Raw genomic sequence first — 18,058 nt, 5'->3', positions numbered from 1 at the left:
GTGGATGCAACCTTTTTTGCATCTCTCTCTGTACAGGGGCCGCCTTCTAAAAGGCAGTTAATGACTGCATCCTTCTAAGACTGAACATCCTTCAATGGCTTCCCAACACAGACTCCGACAAAAAACAAAGCCCAGCCCCTTTCCATAATATGCTGCAGGGACCCCTGTCCAGGTTTCTCTCCCAGTACTTCCCATCCACATAATTTTCTACTCCAATTATTCCATATAATTGGGTCTCTGAGGATCTGCCAAGTTCCCTAATTCCTTAATGCCTTGCTGATGCACTTCCTGACTACGATTTTCTCCTGGGTGCAAGACTCCCCTAATCAAAGGGGTCTCCTAAGAGGGTTTTCTACTTGTTTGGTTGGTTTTGGTCATTAGTTTAGATATCATCATTCGTTGCGAAACAGAGGCATGGAAAGTATTTACATGAAGAAACATGAGAACTTCAGCAGAACGGGAAGCTTCCTGTGACACCACGAAGTGATCTCCATTGCGTGCTTCCCAATGGCTCCATCTCTAAATAAGAACAAATCTTTGTTGCCTAGAATTACTTGGGTGCCTCTACATTTTGGAGGAAAAACTGTCTCCAACTTTCACAGTCACTGGCTGAATCTCCCCACCCGTTCCTTTTGAGTCCCACAGTACAACTGTTGCTTACAATACTGTTCCTTGAGAGTTTTCTGGAAGCACAATGCCACCCTTGGTTACAGTTTTATGGGCATTCCCCTCCACTAATACTCTGTTGAACCCCAAAAGCAGCTTTTTACATGCCTGCCCTGTTGTGACTCTCTTCTGCCTTCTTACCTAGATCTTTTCCCACACAGCAGCTGCTAGTCCAGAGGTAAATCACATACTTCTAGGAGCCTCTGGGCCATGTGTTGGAGGAAGAAGGGTGGGTTCAGCCAGGGTCTGACTGTATAGCCCAGACTGGCCTTGAACTCCTGCTCTGTTTCCCAAGTGCTGGGATTACAGGGTTATGAGTTACCATGCTACACAATGATTTTTTAAAGATTTATTCCTTTATTTATTATGTATACACATGGAAGCTGCTGTGTGGTTGCTGGGAATTGAACTCAGGACTTCCAGAAGTTCAGCCAGTGCTCTTAACCTCTGAGCCATCTCTCCAGCCGGACAATGATTGTTTAAAAAAAAATTAAGATATTCCAAAGGAAAGAGGGAAGAAAAAATAGGTGAAAGAGAAAAAGCAGTAGAATGTAGAAGAAGAAAAAGAATAAGCATACCAAAGGATACACTAAAAGGTAATCAGAAGCTGAGAGGTGGTGGCACAAACCTTTAATCCCAGCACTTGGGAGGCAGAGGCAGGTGGGTCTCTGTGAGTTCGAAACCAGCCTGGTCCACAGAGCTAGGTCTAGGACGGCCAAGGCTACATAAAGAAACGCTGTGTACTGGCTGATTTTGTGTGTCAACTTGATACAAACTAGAGTCATCAGAAGAAGGAGCCTCTGCTGTAGAATAATCTTTTTGTACACTGTGAAGATGCGTCTTCGCCAAGGCACCTTCTGATTGGTTTAATAAAAGAGATGGCTGGCCAATAGCTAGGCAGGAAGAGGTTAGGCAGTAGAGCCAAACTGAGAGGCACCTGGGAAAGAAGGGCAGAGTCACAGGAGATGAACTCATCCTGCTGAAAAAGGCACTGCCATGTGATAGAGTGCAGATAAGAATTATGGGTAACTTAAGTCGTAAGAGCTAGTTAGTAAGCCAGGCGGTGGTGGCGCATGCCTTTAATCCCAGCACTCGGGAGGCAGAGGCGGGCGGATCTCTGTGAGTTCGAGGCCAGGCTGGTCTATGGAGTGAGTGCCAGGATAAGCTCCAAAGCTACACAGGGAACCCTGTCTCAAAAAACCAACAGAAACAGGAAAAGCCTTCTGTCCTAATACAATAGAGTGGCTGGTAGCTGTGTCTAGCACATCCATGGTGACTGCAGGCCATGTCACCCAGTGACACAGGAAGTTTAAGACAGAATTCTTGTGATCTCTTTGCCTCACATTATCCAAACTAAATGATCGCACTGCATGCAACCCACTAACTTTTATAATTATTCCCCTCCTCTAGATATACTACACTTCCTTATTTCATACAAAAGTATTCATTTTCATGTGTATTCTTAAAACATGAAGATAGGCAATACATTCATAAAACATAGTGTACCTGTCTTAGTTACAGTTTGTGTTGCTTCGACGAAACAACATGACCAAAAACAAGTCGGAGAGGAAAGGGTTTATTTGGCTTACACTTCCACATTGTGGTCTATCAGTGACTGAAGTCAGGGCAGGAACTCACACGGGGCAGGAACCTGGAGGCAGGAGCTGATGCAGAGGCCATGGAGGGTGCAGCTCACTGGCTTGCTCCGCCTGCTTTCTTATAGAACCCAGGACCACTGCCCGGGGATGGCACCACGCTCAATGGGCAGGGCCCCCCTCCTCAATCAGTAATTCAGAAAATGCTCTACAGGCTTGCCTACAGCCCCATCTTATGGAAGCAGACGGCTTTAGCTTGCGTCAAGCTGACATAAAGCTATCCAGTGCAATTGCAAAGGGCCCAGTGCTTGTGTTTTCAACAGCCAGCTTTAAATGATTTCCACCATCTTCTAAATCACAGCATCACACAATATTTACTGTACCCCTTTGGATCTCGGCAGTTAGACTGGAGAGTCCCCTGTGACTCCAGAAGCACCTTTAAAGTAATGGAAATTACAGTGTACTCTGGAGAGAGTTATGAGGACTTAATTAAAGTCAGCTTGCCCTACTTTCCATAGTTTCTCTAGAGCTGAGAAGGGATGGGAAGTACCGCAAAATTGACATATTTTCAAAATATGACTGCTCTGCTACGGTTTCGGAGTCTAATGAATATTGAGAAAAGACAATTTTTATCTAAAAAATTACACGGTAATTTATACACCGGATACACAAGGGACTCTGCTGCATTACTGAAATGTGAAAGCAACAGGCAGTTTCTGCCAGAGAGAAATCAGCAGCATCTCATCCCCCAGACGGGGCCTATCTGCAGTTTGACTTTGATGTGCACACATAGGGTGTGTTAGCCATGATGACTGTTAAGCACACAATTTAAGGAGAAAATTACACCATTGTGAATCCATCTCCCAAATGATTAATAAACATCAAAAGCCTCATTTAAATAGAAATCTAACTTAAACTACCAGGAGCCAAAAAAAAAAAAATTAGATTCCAATTATGCTGTCAGGCAGTCAAACAAACTGCAGGAGATGAGGAAAGCCAAAAGTTTAACTTCATATGGAATAAGTACTTGGCTTGTTGAATCAATTCTTTATCTTCCAATATGTGGCCAGGGAAGCCTCTGTAACTTTGTTCCCAATTATTGTCAGACCAATTACATTTTGAAAATGAAACTAGGCTGGGCTGGACATGTAGCAAGGTTGGGAGTGTGTTTGCCTGGCATGCAGGGAGTCCTGTGTGGTCCCGTGCACTGCATGCAGGGTGTGGTGAGGCACAACTTCATACCCACCATTCGGGAGACAGAGACGGGAGGACCACAAGGCCAAGGTCATTCTCAGCTACTTGGGAAATTCGAGGCCAATCTGGGATGCAGGATACCCTGTCTCATAATTTAAAAAAGAAAGAAAGAAGCATGATTAAGCCGTTTTAAAAATTGTCCAAGTTACTGTTTGAGTGCTTTCGGCTGATCACCGATGACTTTTCTAATGGGCATACTTCTGCCTACCCCCAGCCCTGACTCCATCTTTCCTAACTCCAGTCTGGTCAGTCCTCATCCTCAGTGAACACAGAGTAAGAGAGAAGGAACAGGAGTCTTTGTCCTGCTCTTCTATTTCTCTGCGGTTTTGGCTCTTAATTGAACTAGAAACACAACTTTGATAGAGTGCTCTGTGGACCTGGTTCAGTAAGTGACTTTATCTTCTACTGAGACTGGATGAGAGAAGATGGCATTCCAAGCCTTTCTTGACTTAATTATACACTTCTATACACTGATTACAAACAAGAGCTAACCATAACACTGTTTACAGAGGTACAGAAGTGGCAACAATTTAAACCATCAACAATAAAAGCCTTAATTAAATGAATTACACTGCCAATGTGATGCATGCCATTCATCCCAGAACTTGGGAGGCAGAGGCAGGCAGATCTTCGTGAGTTCAAGGCCAGCCTGGTTTACATAGTGAGTTTTAGGACAGTCAGAGCTACATAGTGAGACCCTGTTTCCAAAGCAACAAAATAATTAGGTAAATAAATAATTATAAAACAATGGAATACTACGCAACTATCAAAATCACATTTTAAGATCATTTAATAATAAATAGCCCTACCTGCTTACATTGTATTGCGTATAAAGGGGGGAAATCCAAACCTGAATTTACAATGGTACACACAGTAAAGGGGTGTAGGTTTGCCTAGCATTTGTGAGTGCCAGCGGGTTAGCCCCAAGTTGGGAGAAACACAGAATGAGGCTGGAGGGAGGGATGGGGGAAGGGAAGAAAAGGAAGACGGAGGGGAGAGGAGGGAGAGGAGGGGAGGGGAGGGAGGAATGAGAGAGCGGGAGGACAGAACACCTAACATAAGGAAACATTCCAGTGTTAACAGGCAGTGACTGCCTTGGACCTTTTCTTGAAGTTTGTATGCACATATGTAACTGTGTGTGTGTGTGTGTGTGTGTGTGTGTGTGTGTTCGTATTGAACTGATGTTAATAAAATCCTGCCTCAAAAGGATCTAAGAGCAGCTTTCAGATCTGTGGAACTTTCTTGTCCCCTTTTAATCTGCTGGTTTTTTCCTACCTCAGCCTCTAGTTATGGTCAGTCTGTATGTTAGAATAGTCTACTGCCCTTTGTGAATGGGTTTGAGAGTCAGTTCAGTCTCTGTGCCTGATACTGCCAGCCTTGTGTGTCTTTTTGGATTGGATGTCTAGCAGTCAGAGGGAACTCTACTCAAGCCCTTCACATATCATGATATAGTAATAAACAACTGAGAGTTGCTACCTTGACAGTTATGAGACATGGTGTTATGAACAAATGATTATTTTTGAGAGTGTAGGCGGGATTCAAATGCTAGAGAAGAGCTATTTTTAAAACGGTGTCCTCCAAATCACGTCTAACTATCTAAAACAAGAAGGATTAAGACCAAACCAAAAACAAAAGTTTTTTAAAAAGCGACTATTAGCCGGGCGCTGGTGGTGCACGCCTTTAATCCCAGCACTCGGGAGGCAACGGCAGGCGGATCTCTGTGAGTTCGAGGCCGGCCTGGTCTACAAAGTGAGTTCCAGGACAGCCTCCAAAGCTACAGAGAAACCCTGTCTCGAAAAACCAAAAAAAAAAAAAAGTGACTATTATTAGTAACAATTTCATGCCACCGATATGGTCAGAGCCTAGCACACCCATCAAAGCAGAATCTCAAACCAGACAGTATTTTTAAATCCCTACTTAATCATATAGCTCATCACCACCTCGGTACGGCCATGGAAACCCCATACCTCAAGCATGATGGCAAGCACCTATTTTCCAACATAGGAAACAGGAGGATCAGGAGCTCAAGGCAGACTTGGACTACATAGCCAGTTCTAGGTCAGCCTAGGTCTGAAATCCAACTCCCATCACCCCCAAAAAATAAGGGTTGGAGAGACGGCTCAGTGGGGACAGTGGTTGCCGCACAAGAATTACAATTCGGCTCCCCAGCACCCCTATAAATAGGCAGGTGTGACAGCACGTGCCTGTAACCCAGCTAGCTGGTCATGTTGAGTTCCGGGGATACTCAGAGACCCTGACTCAACAAAACACCGTAGAGAGCGATTAAAGGAAACAGCAGACATCAACCTCTGGCCTCCATGTTTGCATTGCTGTGGCAAAAAAAGAAAAAAAAAATCCAAAGTCTCCTTGAAGATCAAGTATCTAATGTTTTAAAAACTATGTGTGTGTGCCTGTGATACACATGGATCTATGCATGTTCCTGGCATGTGCACACATGAATGTGAGGGCTAGAGGCTGCCACTGGACGCCTAGCCCAGTCACTCCACATCATATACTGAGGCCTAGCCTCTCACCATACCCCAGAGCTCATCGACCTGGTCTCACTCTGGGATCTCCTATTTCCATCCCCCAAAGTGTGCAGGGCTTGGAGGTCTCATGAATTCATCAAACCGCAACAAGTGCCGACCAACATAAAGATGTGCATCTCTGAAGAGCCTTTGCTTATTCCAGAGACGGAGTCCTGAAGCTCCCGGTAGTTCTCCAGTTGAGGAGCTTGCATCTGGGCCAGCCCTCCACAGCTACTAGGAATGCCTCGGGAATCACACTGGAGTGAAACCCGTGCCATCTCTTCTCATTCTGGGTTCCCGCTGGCTGCTCAGGAATTCATTTATTCTGTGGATATTTCTTGGCCACCTACCACAAGGCTAGGCACTCCTCTCAGATTTCAGCCTTTCCTCCTGCTCCGGACTCCACAGGAATTGTGAAATAAACCATGGAATAAACGGAAAACTTCGCTGAAGAGAAACAGTTCATACTTGGTTCGCTCAAGGTCTTTTTTCTCTCTCCCTCTGAATTTCTGTTTAATTTTTAAATCAAAACCAAAATTAAAAAGCAAAGGCGGCTCAACTCATAAACTATCTGCCTCAGCACGCCTTTGCTTTCCTCCACACTTGCTGTGGATCTTTGGAGACATCTTGACTTGTTTTCTTTGTTATTCCTGGATGCATTTGAGAGTCCCCATTGCTCCGGCCCTGGAAAATGAAGGGAGGAACACTTGCTTGCTCCCACAGAAGGCAGGCTTTCATGTCCAAGCTCAGGCTTTAGCTGTCAGGAGGTGACCATGTTACACTCAGTGAGAAGTCACTTTCCTGCCATTTTGTCCTGCTTAATTATATTTGTCCCCACACTATCATTCGAGACAGTCTTCCTAGGTAATTTGAGGTCTCTTCATTTCATGCTTGAACATAAAGGCTTCAATGAGTTTAGCAGACTCTGGTTGTCTGAACTATCTATAATGAGTTATTTACTGGGAGACAAAATTGGTAACTTTTCTAGGCTGGCTGTACAGTCATTGGCAGAGTGTTCGCCAAGCATGTACAAAACCCCGCTTAATTCTTAGCCCACATGAAGTGAGTTAACGGCACACATCCGCAATCCCAGCAGTAAAGAGTCAGAGGCAGTAGGACCAGAAGTTCGAGTTCATGCTCAGCTCCATAGTGAGTTCCTTCAGCCTGGACCACTGTAGAAGCCAGCAGTCAAGGGGAATGACGTGGCAATCTATCTAGCCTTGTGAGCATGCAGACAGACAGACAACACACACACATTCAATGTGTTAGAAGCAACTGTGTAAGCGGAAGGGCTCAGCAACAGAGTATCCAAGGCCCTGAGTTTCATCCCCAGAATCCCAAACATGAGTGTATGCACGAGCACACGCACGCGCACACACACACACATACGCACACACACGCGCACACAGAAAACAAAACTGCAGTTGAATAGTCAACACATATGTATGTAAATGTGTCAGTGGGGTAATTTTCTGTCTTGTTCAATGATTAAATCACCAAGCCCTGCTTGAACAAAGTGTTAAACAATATAATTTGACTCACGCTTTTAAACTTCTGGAAGCAATTCAGTGTTTCATAGACAGTGTTCTGGGTTTCTACTTCAGAACAGCCCAGGACAATGACTAATAATAACTAATGTGTTTCACTGCTGATGGTGAACAAAAACCTGATGAGTGGATTTCTTTTTCTTTTTTTCCTTTTCTTTTTCTTTTTGAGACAGGGTTTCTCTGTATTGTTTTGGAGGCTGTCCTAGAACTCGCTCTGTAGACCAGGTTGGCCTCGAACTCACAAAGATTCGCCCGCTTCTGCCTCCCGAGTGCTGGGAGTAAAGTCCTACGCCACCACCACTGGGCCGAGTGGATTTCTTTTTCATCTAAAGTCAAAAGGTTGAGCGGGAGGTATAGCTCAGGTGTAGGGATTGTCTAGCATGAATGAGGCCCTGGGTTCCATCCCAGCATTTGAGAGAAGAAAAGGGAGAAGGAAGGGAGGGAGGGAGGAAGGGAAAGAAAGAAGGGAAAGAGGTAAGGAAACGGAAAAGAAACAAAGAGAAAAAGTGAAGTGCTGTCTGACCTGCAGTCCCAGGTACTGAGGAAGACATTCTCCCTTTCCCTCATAGGACATTCTTTACATTGCGGCTTAGCCGATTTCTAGGAAGGAAGGATGAACTCTGTGAGGGTCTCTGCAACCGCCACAGTTGAAGAGAAAACATTTGAGGGAGTCAGGAAGGAAATTTCGTTCAACACAGCTTAGTGTCCAGTGGTGGTATAAAATTAGACAGTCTGGCCCCAAGGAGTTTATTTTCGGCATATTTAAGCACAGTATGATTTGGTGAAAACTTTCCCGGCGATGAATAATTCAGTCCCTTGTGCACAGTAAAACTTAAGACGTGACTCTGTGTAAAGCACGTGTGACATCTCTGTAAAGATGGGGTCTATAGACTGACTACATGTGACACCGTCCACAAAGATAGGGTTTATAGATTGACAAGCTTGTGATATGGGCCTGGGGAGGATCCAGTGTGACCATGCAGATACTGCAAAGGTCACCAGACTACTAATCACATCCGCTCCCAGCTTTCTTGGGTAGAAAACAGGTTATAGCATGTCACCCTTTGAACAGACAACCCTGCTTAGCATTGCCGGTTCCCCCAATGCTTACCTGTGAGCACAAGAACCTCTGCACCCCCCCACAACATCGAAGAGAGGGCGCTGCAACCCCTGTGTCCGCCCAGCCCTCAGCCCTGTGAGACATGAACTTCTTTTCAAGCGCATGGCATCCTGTTACAGCAAGAGACCAGACTAAGACAATTGAATTCTACTTCAAATGACTCGGAATTTCCATCATTGGCAGTTTGTGTACCAAATCAAATAATGGCAAAACAGCAAGCTAATATTTGTAATACTTGAATTCCAGTTGTTTGGGGAAATTCAACAATGGAGTCAGAAACAGCCCAGGATAGAGCCTTGGCCACAAAACAGTTTTTGTTACCAGCAGTTCTAAATTCTACACTGAAATTTGACCTTTTTTAGGGCATGTTTTGTACATATTCCTAGCTGTGATTACCTGCTGGAGGAGAAAATAATGAGATCATTGGAGAATGGTCTTCCGTCTCCCCTCCTTCTCTTTTTCCCTTCCTCGTCTCTCTTTCTCCCTCCCCCCTTTCAGCTACGTTTTTTTGTTTGTTTGTTTGTTTACTTGCTTTAGATGATGTTTAATCTTCTTACTATGTTGCCCAGGCTAGCTCCAAACTCCAGGACTCAAAGTGATGTTCTCAGACCTAGGACTACAGACTCATGCCACCATACTCAGCTCTATGTTTCTTTGGAAAGAGGAGTGGCTTTTCGAGAGAGTCCAGGCTAACTCTGAATTAACTCCAGAGCCAAGGATAACATCGAACTCCTGATCCTCCTGCCTTCAGACCCCAAGTCACGGGCATGCACCGTCACACTCGGTTTCTTTTCATTTTTGAAGTAAAAAGCATAATTTAATATCAATGATTAATAATTGTAGTCTGATTTTATTGTTCCTATGGAATTTTACTTCATTTTTAGTAGCCCTGGAATGAGTGTAAGTAGAATAGTAGCAGAAAATTTATTTTTCTTAAACTTGGTGTTATATTGTGTATGGACCCAAAACAAAACAAAGGCATCATAGAAAACAAATGAGGATGTCCTCAGTTATAGCAATCTGCATACATTTTCACTGGCAGTACTGTAGTGAGTCTCATAAAGCTTTCGAAAGATGGGATGTGGTCCATAAATATTAAAAGGAATTTACCTTTGTATATTTAAAAAAACAAAGCCAAATACGATTCATCACCTTGCGTGTGCTTATCAATCAAAACCCATCTTTTCCAGGAAAATGCTCAGTTCAATTTTAGAGCATTTATCTTTTTGCCTATGAGTTCTTTCTCTGAATATCTTGGTCACTGAAGAAATAATCCCTTAGTTTAGCAGCAATCATCATTAAGATGCCATGACAGAAAAACAGAAATGATCGCCTACAGCTTGATGCTTTTAACTCTCAAAAAAGACTTTGGTGGATTGATTCAGAAGGCAATAGAATGCATCCTTAGGGAAATAAAGTTAAGTGTGGGGGATAGGTTTCCAGTAGGGTTCGTAAGCTAATTAACCTCCTTATGACTGAACCAAAGAACTCCAGATACCTGAAAACAGAGAAATCCCATCCTACACTGGAATGAACTCCTGAATTCTGACACTCAGCTCCTTCTGTAATTAATTCTACATCCTGGAGCAGGAGTGGACTCCTCCTGTCACTTCTGAACCAATGGAAAAAAGATCTCTCAAGGTGAGAGGGGAGAGAGAAAGGATTTCATCTAGGTAGCCGATGTGAAGGGAGATGGGCTGGGGCACATATGTAACAGGGAAACTCTAGGTTAGTTTCCAGGATGTGGGAAGACCTAGTTCAAAGCTTCCCTTTTCATTCTCATTGGCACCTTTGACAGATAATGCGAGGCAGGAAATGAAAAGGGGCTGTTTGTAGTCATCTACTTTCCAGTACCACAGCTCTCCACGTGTGAATTCCATGTCATTTTCCCCCAGCACAAATATCATGATCCATGGCCCATCAATAACATCTCCATGTTGGAATCCTCCTTAGGGGCATTTCCAAGTGTTCCCATCCTTGAACACAAATTGCATGCTGATCAGAAATCCACTTTGCAAATGCTATCTATCCATGGACAAAAGTCAGATAGATGGCCACTTTTTCCCTTGCCTAGGCAAGGGCAAGACCACTTCTGTGTTAAAGAGGAAATATCTGATTTTACAATTTAAAACCCAACTAAAGCTAAGAGGTGAGAAGAATTAAGATGCAACTGAGGACAAGGTAAGTATTCTCTTAATGAGAGAAATATGCATTCTCCCAAGTCCCTTCTTCCCCAGGGAGTGGCTTCTAGACCCTCAAGGCTAAACCTGCTTCCAGGTCAGAAAACGTAATTTTTTTCCAGGACAGGCTCCAAAACAATACAGAGAAACCCTGTCTTGAAAAAACCCCCCCCAAAAATGTAATTTTTACTCATTCCTCTTTGCATTTGCAAACCCCATTGTGCTTGCCCTGATATTCAGTCCACCCTCTTTCCTCTGCAGCCCTCTCCATGGTTCCTTCTGTTTTCATTGACTTCTAGCTCAGAACACAGCACAACTTTCTCTCTTCCTCCTCTTTCCTTACCCTTCCTGGCAGCTAGCAAGCTCTCTGGCTTGGTTTCCCCGTTTTTCTCTCTTGTCAATTCCAATAAATTGTTCCCAAGTTGCTTTCTGTGTCTCTGTGTAAATTATCTTATCTACGAGACCAAGAACTTCCCAAAGAGGACTCCAAGTTCCCCAATGACATCCTGTGGTGAGTTGAATAAGAGTGCCCCCATAGGCTCACATGTTTGAATGCTTTGTTCTCAGGAGTGGCACTAGGGTGTGGCTTTGTTGGAGTAGATGTGTCCTTGTTGGAGGAAGTATGTTGCTTTGAGGTTTCAAAAACCAAAGCCAGGCCCAGGATCTTTCTCTCTTCCTGCTGCCTGCTGCCCCAGATGTAGAACACTGAGCTACTTTCCAGAACCATGTCTGCCTGTGTGCAGCTGTGCTCCGGGCCATGACGATAATGAACCAAACCTCTGAAACGTAAGCAAGCCCCAGTTAAATGCTTTCTCTTATCGGAGTTGCCTTGGCCGTCGTGTCTCTTCTCAGCAATTGAACACTGACTAAAACGCACCCTGTGCTTGATTTAGTTTAAAAGACATGGCTGCGTTGCTCTTCTGTGAGAGATGGCAAATGTTTAGACTTCTTTCTTGTGGGAAGACAGTAGAATCTGTCCTTTGTCCTCAAGTGCAGGTTCACTCTAAGTGACTCCAACTGTCACATCAGCAGCCATAGGCAGGTCCAGCAGCTGCAGAGTCCCAGGACTTGAAATATGTAACTAACATACAACTTCCAACAACCAAAGCTGTAGAGAAAACTGACATGCATTTTTAAACAAGTTAAGCTTCTAAAGTTCCTCTCCTCCCCCACTCCCCCAAATCATGCATGCAGAGGAGTTAATGGTAACCAATGACTTTTTTTGCTGCAAATTTATTAGTTAATTATCCCAATTATTGCATTCTTTACCTATCAAACTATGCTTTGATCATCCGAAGATGAAAATGTTCCCTGGAATCAATCCACAGGATGACAAATGGAGTCTGTTTATATAGTTCTTCCTGAAAAACCACAGCGCTGGTAGAACTTGTCATCAGGGTCGACCAGTAAGCCAAGGTCTTTCAGAAGATGGGACTATTCCTAGCAATCTTCCCCACCTAAATCATTCATAAAAATCAATATTTGCCTCCTAAGTATATGTTCTCTGACACAGTTAGCCATTCTTATTTTTCCATGTTCTGGAAATTCTGAGTGTATAGGCAGACACACAAATAAGGTAAACATTCTGTTCAGATTGTTAAATATCATTTCATTGAAGTTTTATTCTTATTTTGTCTTATTCTTTGGAGGCATGCACATTTCATAGTGCATATGTGTCGGTCAGAGGACACCTTCCAGAAGTTACTCCTGGGGATCGAACTCAGGTCACCAGGCTTGGTGACAGATGCCTCTACTTGCTAAGCCATCTCTCCACCTTCTGTTTAGATTTTAAAGCACCATTCCATATATGCCAAATGAGTTATATAATGCCTAAACAGAATCTAGTGCAATCTGTATATTTACAGTTAGATAAGAGCAAGAAGTAGCTATAAATAGCAGTAATTCATTATACATTCAAAAAAGCTACAAGAAAGGATTTTGTCTTTACCACAAAGAAATGGCAAGACTTGAGAAGATACATATGTTCAATGTTACATAATGTGTATGCTCCTCTCTTACTATTTATGAATTTATGTTTTTATTTACCAGTCAAGTTTAGAGAATTTACACATGAAGTTGAGAAATATCTGCAAAATATCAAAGTCTTCCCTGTATCTATGCCTGGTTGATACTGATAATTTAGGGTTTTCTTTTCTTTCTTTTTTCTGTTTCTTTCTTTTTTTTTCTTTTCTCTTTTCTTTTTTTCTTTATTTCTTTGGAGGCTGTCCTGGAACTCTCTCAGTAGATCAGGCTGGCCTTGAACTCACAGAGATCTGCCATCACTGCCTGGCAATTTAGGGTTTTCTAAACCACAGATGATTTAGAAATCTCTGGGGGAGAGATTTAAAAGAGAAACATTAAAGTTTAATCATTAAGAAAAGTTTGCCAAATATGGGTCAAAGTTCAGTGAACTTTAAAGCAACCCTTACAGCTTGCAGTGGAACCGTCAAGGTCACACCAAACAATGTGACAGGAATACTAGATGTATTTGACAAGAGTCATTTTCCAATCTCTGCATCACTTATGAATCACTTGGTGGCCATTGATTTTTTTATTTAACATACTTTAATAATTTTTTGAGAATTTTGTGCAATTTATTTCAAACCTTCTCGCCCCCATTCCTCCCCCTAGCTTCTCCTAGATTCATCCCCAGATCCCTATCCACTCCAACTTATCAGTTCAGCTTTATATCCCCACCCCACCCATTTTTTCCTTTTTTTGGATCCCACAGAGTCCAATTTATGCTGCATATACTCCTGGGTGTGAGGGTATCCACTGGAGTCTGGCTGACCTACCAATGACCCTACTCTTAAAGAAAACTAACTCTCCCTCCCCTCTTGTGTATTCTTATGAAATAGCAAATTTCCATATGTAGCTTTTTCAATAACCCTTAGGGTGAATTACTCCTTTCTCCAACCCCACCCCTACCTGCCTCTCCCCTTACCTCCCTAAGTCATCCTCCCTTGCTGCTACTCCTCCTCCCCCCTCCATATTACCTGTATTCTATCCACTCCCTTAATCTTTCTTCCCCCTCCTCACCGACTGCCCCTCTCTAGTTCCCTAAACCTACAGGTACTCTAAGTTAAACACAAATCTGGAGATTTGATGCTAAGAGCCACATATGAATGAGAACCATACTGATTCCTGTAGTGGCCGCTCCAGTTTGTACTCCCACCACCAGGACAGGGGGTTCCTGAGTTCCTGGCATGCTCTCCGGCCAGCGTTTGTTATCTTTTTTTTTCTCAATGTTAGCCATTCTAATTGGGGTAAGATACAGTCTCAAAATAGGTTTAATTTGCATTTCCCTGATACCTAAAGATGGTGAACACTTTTTAAAATATTTCTTAGCCATCTGGACTTCTGCTGGGAAGGCTCTGCGTAGCTCCGTAGTGGCGACTGGTTTTCTGGTTTTTTTTTCCTTTATTTTTATGATTTATTTATTTATTTTATTTATTTATTTTTCAGTTTAAATTTAGATAAGAAACAAGGTTGCTTCACAAGTCAGTTCCAGGTCCCTCTCCCTTTCCCTCCCCTCCTCCCGTGCCCTCCCCCGGCGACTGGTTTTCTTATGGCACTTTCTACTTTGGTTCACTGCGTTCCCGCCATACTCATCATTACACTGTGATTTGAAACGATTTGGTGGCACAACACGGTCTGGATGTTTATCTTACGTCTTTCTGTCTCACTCACATTTGGTACCTTATTCAGTTTCTGGTAAGGAATGGGAATTATAGTTAGGGGTAGAATGTTCCTAGAGCCATGTGTCCTTTTCTGCCTTTGAGTCCCTCTGTTGTGGTTCATTGTACACACACACACACACACACACACACACACACACACACACACACAGTCTACCCCTTCTCGCTGCTGCTCTGTGAGAGTTATGAAAAGCTGCCATGCTTAGCACATTACAAGCTGAGTTCTGTGTAGCACTAAGTACACAGTCTCTGCTCTTGGGGCTTTAGGCTTTATGACAGGTGGAAGCCATTCTTGTTCAGGTCTAAGTCCAACAGAATGGATTTGTCACTTAAGGGGCTGGTCAAGAGTGCCTCACTTTGCATTATGCTAGTCAAGAGTGCCTCACTTTGCATTATGCTAGTCAAGAGTGCCTCACTGTGCATTATGCTTCTCTGATGTCTGCATCGAAAGGAATGAAGAAAAAATTCACGGAAAACCAACATATCACATTTCCACTGATTACAACCTTCTAATGTGGGAGGGAAATACCTGATATGTCAACCAGGTATATTACTTTTAGAGTGATAGGAAATAAGTTAAAAGCATAATTCATGGTCCCTAAAGACGTCAGCCATCACAACTTCAAAAGCATTTCAGTGTTCGCTTCAGCAATACAATGCTAAAATCAAAAGCATTTCAAAAGAAAGTAAAAGAGGCCAGAGTAGCAAAAAACAAAGCAAAAGAAATTCTCCCGTCAGTGTTGTGATTTGACACCGTTCCCTTGCCTTGATCTACCAACTTTTCCTTCATCTTCCTTGGTGAATTCATTCATCAAGGACAGGTTTTAATTTATGTAAAGTTGCATTGTGTATGTGTCTGTGTTAGGTGTGTGACACACACACAGAGTTCTTATAAACTTCTTAGTGTTTAAAAATGACCATATGATTATAAAATATCATATCTTGGCTTTACCGTAGTCTAAAACATGGTTGTATGTTAATAAAAGACCAGGCATAAAATGAGAGTGAAAGTCGGGAGACAAGTAGAACCATCTCACATGGAATGTGGGAGACAGACCAAGGGAGGGCTGGTGATTTTTTGTTGTTGTTGTTTGCTTGTTTTTTGAGACAGGTTTTTCGTAGCTTGGAGCCTGTCCTAAAACTAGCTCTGTCGACCAAGCTAGACTTGAACTCACACCTGCTTCTGCCTTTCAAACACTGGGATTAAATGCATGTGCACCTCCAGATTTCGAGACTGACAAATCACAAGCACATCTTCTCCCTGACTGACTGTGTGGAGAACGGGCCAGGCCTGAAACTGCTGTAAAAGAAGTCAGCTAGTATTTGTCTGGGCTCTGGAGCCTTCTTAGGAAGCTTAGTATGAGTGACACCCGTGATTCCAGTACATGGGAGACTTGTGCAGAATTGTGAGCATGGGGCCAGACTAGACCATGTAGCATGTTCCAGGCCAGCCTGGGCTAGTCAAAAGATACCTTTGAGCTTGCTCCTGAGGCTGGGGGTGTATCTAGTGGCAGAGCGTTTGCATTTGCTAGTCTACGATTTCACTAAGGCCACTGCTTTGTTTGTTTGTGTTTTGTTTGGTTGAGACAGGGTCTTACTAACCCAGCATGGCCTCAAACTCACCATGAAGCCGTATTTCTCATTCTCCGGCCTCCACCACCCAGTCCTGGCTTATGCCTTTCGAAAATTCTGAATTCATGCACAGGGATTGAACTGATCTCATTGTCTTGTACAAAGCTTCACACCCTGGAGACACTTAAGATCATACTGGACTTGACCTTCTGCGCAGGACTCCATCGCTATGGCCCTATATGCACGCTCCTGCATCCCGTCTCCTGCAGGGAGATGCGTAAAATCAGTTACACATCAATTATTTCCCCTGCATGTACGGGTATTTGTAGCAAAAAAATATTTTTCAAGTTATGTAATATGCCATATTTCTGGGAATTGAAAGTTACATAAAATATAACCACAGTTTTGGAAGACTGAAAAGTTTTCAATTTTGCAAAAACCGTTTTAGAATCTTGAATATGTCAATGTCTGTAGAACAATAAACGTAAAAGCTATCTAGAAAAACAGAGATGTAAATGGACCAGGATGGTAGTAAAGACGTGTGCACAGTCCAGAATGCAGACTATTCTCGTGTCAGTCTTACCTCTATCTGAATCCTCGCTCGCTCGGTAACTGTGTTCCTCTGATTCTCTTGCTAATAGCTTCCAGCGACCAGGCAAGTCTTAGAGAGAAGTTTTGTCTATTCTAGCTCACAGCCTTGTGGGATGTAAGGGCCAGAGGCTGCATCTGTAGTGGCCTTCTGGCTGGCAAAATCCAATGGGTCTACATGAGTCTCTCTCTGTCTCTCTCTCTCTCTCTGTTTCTCTCTGTGTGTCTGTCTGTCTCTCTCTGTCTCTGTCTCTCTCTGTGTCTCTCAAGCAGATCTTGCCTCAAGTTTATTTGTAAAAACAACACAGGGCAAGATCACCTGCAGATAGTGTGTAGGTGTGTCACACCAGTCCATCTGTCTGCACAGTGGCAGACAGAAACCTTTTCTAGGGACACCTTTGGGAGCCTGAGCTGGAGCCGAAGCCTGGGACTTAGCGGGCGTCGAGGCCTCTGCCTTGGCTTGCAGCTTGGACTTTGGTTGGCAGAGCCTAGGACCCTAGGCCATGTGGCAACTAATCCGCCTCCCAGGCTTGGGGTGAGCAATGAAAGCAAGGCGGCTGAGTCTGGGGCCCTTTGGCATCTTGTGCTTAGCCACCTTGGGCTTCACAAGGGCCTTGATGGCCTCTGCGCGTGTGCTCATGGCCTTCGCACTGTTTCCCTGCATCTTCTTCGTGTCTTTCTTGTTGTGTTTCTTGGCAAAGCACATGCTCCTCAGGAACTTGGGGTCCGTATCTTTGTGACCAGGGTTTCTTGATGCCATTTCCGGAACTGGTTGTGTGTGGTGTGGTTCTTGGACTTGGCTATGTCTGAACGGTATCCGGTGGCTCCCGAAGCGCCTGGGACCGGAAGAGAAAACCGGTGTCTCTTCTTATGTCAGGGAACTCCACACCGATGACCTCATCCAGTCCTACTCGTCCCTAGAAGCCACCTCTAGCCATCATTGTCGGAGTTTGCCTTCTTAACGTCTCTTAATGAGAATTAAATTTCAATGCATAAAGTCGTTGCCCCAGCCACTTGGAAAACTTACTGGGGGAATGTCTTGAGTGCAAGAGTTTCAGTGGCCCTAAACAGGGTAGTCGTACCCTATCTTAAAAATCAAAATTTCCACACATACACCCTAGCGGGATGTGTTCAAGCCATGTGCGCACAGCATCAGTGGTCTTGAAGCATCATTTAGCTTCCCAGCCAATCTCCTTATGGGGAAGATGGCACAACGTCTGACGTACAGAGTGAAATCGCAGTCTAGGACTTGTAATTGTTTTAGACAGACGCAAGCGATGGACACCGGCTATGAAGGAGAGATAAGGCTA

The 18,058-nt window shown here is 43.7% G+C and overlaps 2 pseudogenes; both read right to left on the bottom strand.

Annotated features, from left to right (window-relative positions):
• Nucleotides 1-425: 425 nt before the first annotated feature.
• On the bottom strand, nucleotides 426-6,321 carry LOC121142156 (annotated as a pseudogene).
• Nucleotides 6,322-16,307: 9,986 nt separating this feature from the next.
• On the bottom strand, nucleotides 16,308-17,689 carry LOC101838670 (annotated as a pseudogene).
• Nucleotides 17,690-18,058: the final 369 nt, after the last annotated feature.

The sequence above is a fragment of the Mesocricetus auratus genome, unplaced genomic scaffold (assembly GCF_017639785.1).
Source record: "Mesocricetus auratus isolate SY011 unplaced genomic scaffold, BCM_Maur_2.0 Super-Scaffold_100009, whole genome shotgun sequence".
NCBI lineage: Eukaryota > Metazoa > Chordata > Mammalia > Rodentia > Cricetidae > Mesocricetus > Mesocricetus auratus.
This window is presented reverse-complemented; position numbering and strand designations above follow the sequence as displayed.